Source organism: Oncorhynchus nerka, linkage group LG14, assembly GCF_034236695.1.
Source record: "Oncorhynchus nerka isolate Pitt River linkage group LG14, Oner_Uvic_2.0, whole genome shotgun sequence".
NCBI lineage: Eukaryota > Metazoa > Chordata > Actinopteri > Salmoniformes > Salmonidae > Oncorhynchus > Oncorhynchus nerka.
The window spans coordinates 77038046-77045428 of NC_088409.1; positions in this window are offsets into that span (position 1 = coordinate 77038046).

The window sequence follows — 7383 nt, forward strand, 5'->3', positions numbered from 1 at the left end:
TCTTGCTCCGCTTGGATCTGGAGTGAAGGGATATAGAGAAGGTGGTGGAGAATGAGGGGGATGGAGGCAGATAAGGAGTGGAGACTATCGCCACTGTACCTCTCTGCCCTGGGCTGAAGGAGTGGATGAAGAAGGAGATCTTGGTTGATCCCCCTTATAATAACAACCTTACTGTTGTACTTGTCCTTCATACACTAACACTCACACTTGTCTTGCATTGATAGCAGCATTTTTGAGAAAAGTTTATTTCTTTTTATATATATATATGTATATACATATATATACTGTATATATATATATATATATATATATATATATATATATATATATATATACAGTATATATATATATATATATATATATACAATTTGAAGTTTACATACACCTTAGCCAAATACATTTAAACTCAATTTTTCACAATTCCTGACATTTAATCCTCATACAAATTCCCTGTCTTATGTTAGTTAGGATCACCACTTTATTTTAAGAATGTGAAATGTCAGAATAATAGTAGAGAGAATGATTTATTTAAGCTTTTATTTCTTTCATCACATTCCCAGTGGGTCAGAAGTTTACATACACTCAATTAGTATTTGGTAGCATTGCCTTTAAATTGTTTAACTTGGGTCAAACGTTTCGGGAAGCCTTCCACAATAAGTTGGTTGAATTTTGGCCCATTCCTCCTGACAGAGCTGGTGTAACAGAATCAGGTTTGTAGGACTTTTTGCTTGCACATGCTTTTTCAGTTTTGCCCACAAAGTTTCTATGGGATTGAGGTCAGGGATTTGTTTTTAACCTTCATTTAACTAGGCAAGTCAGTTAAGAACAAATTCTTATCTTCAATGACAGCCTAGGAACAGTGGGTTCGGTTACTAGTCCAACAATCTAACCACTAAGGTACCTGCCGCTCCTTTGAAGGTAACGCCAATACCTTGACTTTGGTGTCCTTATGCCATTTTGCCACAACTTTAGAAGTATGCTTGGGGCCATTGTCCATTTGGAAGACCCATTTGTGACCAAGCATGAGATGTTGCTTCAATATATCCACATAATTTTCCTCCTCATGGTGCCATCTATTTTGTGAAGTGCACAAGTGCACCAGTCCCTCCTGCAGCAAAGCACCCCCACAACATGATGCTGCCACCCCCGTGCTTCACAGTTGGGATGGTGTTCTTCGGGTTGCAAGTTTCCCCCTTTTCCTCCAGACATAAAGATGGTCATAATGGCCAAACAGTTCTATTTTTGTTTCATCAGACCAGAGGACATTTCTCCAAAAAGTACGATCTTTGTCCCCATGTGCAGTTGAAAACCGTAGTCTGGCTTTTTTATGGCGGTTTGGAGCAGTGGCTTCTTCCTTGCTGAGCGGCCTTTCAGGTTATGTCGATATAGAACTCGTTTTACTGTGGATATAGATACTATTGTACCTGTTTCCTCCAGCATCTTCACAAGGTCCTTTTCTGTTGTTCTGGGATTGATTTGCACTTTTCGCACCAAAGTACGTTCATCTCTAGGAGACAGAACGCATCTCCTTCCTGAGCGGTATGATGGCTGCGAGGTCCCATGGTGTTTACATTTGCCTACTACTGTTTGTACAGATGAACGAGGTACCATCAGGCATTTAGAAATTGCTCCCAAGGATGAACCAGACTTGTGGAGGTCTTGGCTGATTCCCATGATGTCAAGCAAAGAGGCACTGTGTTTGAAGGTAGGCCTTGAAATACATCCAAAGGTACACATACTATTGACTCAAATGATGTCAATCAGCCTATCAGAAGCTTCTAAAGCCATTACATAATTTTGTATAAATGTTGTGTACATCAAATGATACAAACTCCCACAAAATCCATTTCAATTCCAGGGTGTAAGGCAAAAAAATAGGAAAAATGCCAAGCGGGGTGAATAATTTTTCAAGCCACCGTATATATATATATCTGTGTATGTATATATTTTTGAGCGTATTCCCCCTCCCCCATGTTTCTCACCAAATTAGGTCCTTTGGCTCATCCCTGCAACTCCTCAATCAACTCAGGAGAGGCGAAGGTTGAGTCATGCGTCCTCTGAAACATGATCTGCCTGCTCGCTTACTTTTTATCACACTTCTCGCTTGACCCGGATGTCAACTGCACCAATGTTTAGGAGTAAACACCGTTAGACTGTCGACCAGAGTCAGTTTTCAGGCGCCTGGCCCTGTTACAAGTAGTCACTAGAGCACAATGAGCCAAGGAAAGTCACACCTTCCAAACCCTTCCCTGGGTTTGCGCTGTCCTATGGGGATCCCGGTTACAGCCGGTTGTGACACAGTCTACTTTCAAACAGCACTATTGCGCATTTGACCACTGAGCCACCCAGGAATGTTTACTTCTAATGACTCATGTGTTGTGGTTTTACCTACCTTATTTGAATGCATTGACTGGCTTTGTTTACACAGGCAGTCCAATACTGATATTTTTTCCAATAATTGGTCTTTTGACAAGTAACAGATCTTTTCACATCTATTTCACTGCTGAGCTGATTGGTCAAAAGATCAATTAGTGGAAAAAATATCAGAATTGGGCTGCCTCTATAAATGCAGCCATTGTCACTCTGGATAAGAGCGTCTGCTAAATGATGTAGATGGGGAAGCTGGGAAACTGTGACATAATGAACGGATTGTTGCGGACAATGACAACTACTTTTCCAGTTTTCCTTTCAGTCAAGGGGACGTGATTGAGAATGTATTCAGATTATCCACTCCCATATTTGTTCTAATAGTTAATACTTAAACTAAAAACACACACTATATCATAAACAGAACATCTTAGCTTGTCTATGTCTGCAGACTTCATTAATCAATTACAAAGCATCCTGTCGATTATTTAAACTGAACAGTAATATAAAGGCAACATGTAAAGTGTTGGTCCCATGTTTCATGAGCTGAAATAAAAGATCCCAGAAATTTTCCAGATGCACAAAGCTTATTTTCTCAAACATTTTGCCCAAATGTGTTTACATCCCTGTTAGTGATCACTTCTCCTTTGCCAAGATAATCCATCTACCTGACAAGTATGGCAAATAAAGAAACTGATTAAACAGCATGATCATTACACAGGTGAACCTTGTGCTGGGGGAAACAAAAGGCCACTCTAAAATGTTCAGTTTTCTCACACAACATAATGCCATAGACGTCTCAAGTTTTGATGGTGCATACAATTGGCATGCTGATTGCAGGAATGTCCAACAAAGCTGTTGCCAGATAATTAAATGTTAATTTCTCTATCATAAGCTGCTGCTGGGTATTTCTTGTTTGTAATAAAGCCCTCATGTGGTGAAAAACTCATTCTGATTGGCTGGGCCTGTCTCCCCAGTGGGTGGGCCTGGCTCACAAGTAGGTGGGCCCTCCCAGTCCAACTCATAGCTGTGCCCCTACCCAGTCATGTGAAATGCATAGATTACAGCCTAATTAATACATTTAAATTGACTGATTTCCTTGTGTGAACTGTAACTCAATAATAATCAACAATAATAATCTTTGAAATTGTTGCATGTTGCGTTTATATTTTTGTTCCGTGTATATATATAGTTTTATGGAAGAAGTGTCCTTGCTGCTTATACAACTGTCTCTAATGATAGTGTGACTGATGTGTTCTAACTGATTAAATCAATGTTGTTTCCCTTTAGTTATACCCTGTGAGTCACAGAGAAGCATTTATTAAGACTTCTTATATTTTTAACCACAAGTCATAGAAACACCCCCTTTTCACATTCTGGTAAAGTGCTGGAGAAAATGAATATGAGGTTGAAAGGTGGCAGAATTGTGATGTGACCTTAAATGTGACCTGGCCCAGAACCCAGTATGACCCAGTATAGATTATTATTACACTGGACCTTTTATTGTCCTGTCCCTCCTCTAACATTTAGATAACCATTCTGATCCTGTGGTGCTGTGTGGCTCAGTTGGTAGAGCATGCTGTTTGCAATGGCAATTTTAGCATGTAAATCTTGGTGGGGCAAACTCAATTTTTATTTTTTATTTTATGCATGCCAGCAAAGCCAATGTACAACACAACACTAATCAATACATGAATTGCACTATAGCAGTGACAAACGGTGCCCACAAACTGTTAGGGCCTACATAAAGCTGTCTCAACAGCAGAGCTTTCTTTTCAACACCATGGAGTGAATCCTTACCACTACTACGCCTGGCTATCAGCGAAACAGTTCATTTAGCCTTATTTACTGCCTTTTTTTAAACAAAGCTGATATGGATGACTTGCTGAAACAAATTTTGTGACTACTGACAATTGAGATGTACCAACTATGCCAAAAGGGAGCCCTGAGCAGATAAGAGGCAATTTGTAAATGATCAAGCTTAGACGGACTTAGTCAATATAACAATTTGTTCAGCACTTTTGAAATGTACAGCGACATAATTCAGAACATGGGCGGTTCTTACAGTAATCTCCCTATCCACCAAGTCAGAACCATTCGATAAATGAAGGGGGCATGTAAGCAGACAAAGAAAGCTCTTATAACATTCAATGATGACATTTCACTAAAACAGGCTATGGGCTACATGTGTACTAGCAAGTCAAAACAGTCAGTGAAATTAAGAGGGGAAAATAGACAAAATGATTAGGGTGAAGAACATGGGTGTCACACAAGCCTTCACTTTGGCACCCCCTCCTGTCCAACTCAGGCGTTCTGCGTCGCCGGCATTTAAATCTGCTGCCGAACCTACTGCTGGCAAACACCCTACACTCATCAACCCGGACTTGTCTCGTCATCATTACACACACCTGGTTCCAATGCTCACTCAATCACTGTATATATACTCCCTCTGCCATTTGACTTTGTCGTTCATTGTAAATGTTACTTGTTTTCTTGAGAGGAATCTCTCCTACTATTTCCTGAGTACTTAAAATGTTGCACTTTGCGTCCACCCTGTGCCTTTTTGTTCATGAAGATATATTTTGAGCACAACAGTGTTTGGGTTTCATCCAGCTTTGATCTATGGTGCTTAACTTTTTATGGCTGCAGGGGCAGTATTGAGTAGCCTGGATGAAAGGTGCCCATATCAAACGGCCTGCTCCTCAGTCACAGTTGCTAATATTTGCATAGTATTATTGGTATTGGATAGAAAACACTCTGACGTTTCTAAAACTGTTTCAATTATGTTTGTGAGTATAACAGAACTCATATAGCAGGCAAAAACCTGAGAAATTCCACTTCCTGTTTTTTTTCTGGAGGTGGCAGATTTTTAACCAAGGTCTCATTGAAATTACAGCGAGATATGGATGAGTTTTCACTTCCTACGCCTTCCAGTAGATGTCAGCAGTCAATATAACTTTGTCTGATGACTCTAATGTGAAGAGGGGTCGATTGACACAGGAAATAGACACCACAGCCATGAGTGGACCATGCTTTCACCAGACGCGTTCACAGGGGAAGGTCTTGCGTTCCATCGCTCATCTGAAGTCATTCTAATTCTCCGGTTGGAACGTTATTCAAGATATATGTAAACAACATTCTAAAGATTGATTCAGTACATCGTTTGACATGTTTCTACTGACTGTTACGGAACTTTTGGACATTTCGCCATGTTATAGTGGACGCGCTTTGTGCCTTTGGAATTGTTTACCAAACGCTCTAACCAAAGTAGCTAATTGGACATAAATAACGGACATTTTTGAACAAATCAAGCATTTATTGTGGACCTGGGATTTCTAGGACTGCATTCTGATGAAGTTCATCAAAGGTAAGGAAACATTTATCATGTATTTTCTGGTTTCTGTTGACTCAAACATGGATACTAATTTGGCTACTGTTCTGAGCGGCGTCTCAGATTATTGCATGGGTTGTTTTTTCCGTAAACTTTTTTGAAATCTGACACAGCGGTTGCATTAAGGAGAGGTATATCTATAATTCCATGTGTATAACTTGTATTATCATCTACATTTATGATGAGTATTTCTGTTGAAACGATGTGGCTATGCAAAATCACTTGATGTTTTTGGAACTAGTGAATCTAATACGCCAATGTAAACTCCGATTTTTTTATATAAATATTAACTTTATCAAACAAAACATGCATGTATTGTGTAACATGAAGTGTCATCTGATGAAGATAATTCAAGGTTAGTGATTAATTTTATCTTTATTTCTGGTTTTTGTGAATGCTATATTTTGCTGGAAAATGGCCGTGCTTATTGTGGTTTGGTGGAGACCTAACATAATCGTTTGTAGTGCTTTCGCTGAAAAGCCTATTTGAAATCGGACATGTTGGTGGGATTAACAACGAGAATAGCTTTAAAATTATATAAAAACACATGTATGCTTTAGGAATTGTAATTATGAGATTTCTGTGGTTTGAATTTGGCACCCTCTATTTTCACTGGTAGTTGTCATATCGATCCCGATATCGGGATTGCAGCCATAACAGGTTAAATAGATTTAGTAGTTCTAAACCTGTGAGTACCTCCTGCCTACTCCTCTCTACACCAGTGACAGAATGACCGACCTAAGAAAACCGGAAGCAGCAGGACATCCTGACCTCTCCCCTGCCTGGAGCGCCTCGGGACTGCCACAGACGAGGTGCTCTGGTTGTAGGCCAACTGCAGGCTACACCACCACCTTCCCAGCTCCCCGCAGTCGTTCCAGCTACCCCACCACCATTTACATTACCTGGTCCGATCAACAACGTCCACCTGCCCCTCCTGGAGCGATTTCACAGCATCCCCGCTCACTGTAGGGGGGTTCTCCTGCAGTGTAACCTCCACCTGGCCCGTCATGCTGGGACGGCCTCCAAGAGGGACAATGAGTGGCGCACGCCGTCTAGGAGTGGGACGGACCAGAAGTGCAGTCCTATGAGCGTTTACCCAACTCGTCCGCACCATCTTTGACCACCCTACAGAGAGTCGAGAGTGAGGTGAGCGGACGAAGGAGGGAGGTCTACGACGGAGGAGACGCTCAGTTGCATAACCCCAGGATATCATGGACAGAGAGGAGGTTTTTGGGTTTGTCACAGGAGTGTCAGGGGAGGTGTCTCCATCTATCTATGCCACCTCCAAGGAAAGTCCGGACCAGGCCACCCACGTCCCTATTCCGGAGGAGTTCCGGGACCAACAGGTGGCCTTTTCAAAGACTCATGCCTGCCCCCTCATCGCCCATGGGACTGCACTATCAACCGACTGACTGGATCTACTCTCTCACGGGGGCACATCTACCCTCTCTCGCGTGCAGAGAACGAAGCCATGGAGGCCTACGTCCAGGAGGGGCTGGCGAAAGGATTCAACCCTCCGTCAAACTCTCTCAGCTGCCTCCAGCTTCTTTTTCGTGAAGGAGGGAGGTCTCCATCACTGTATCGATTACCGGACACTGAATTAGGCTACTGTTAAATTCAGTCGT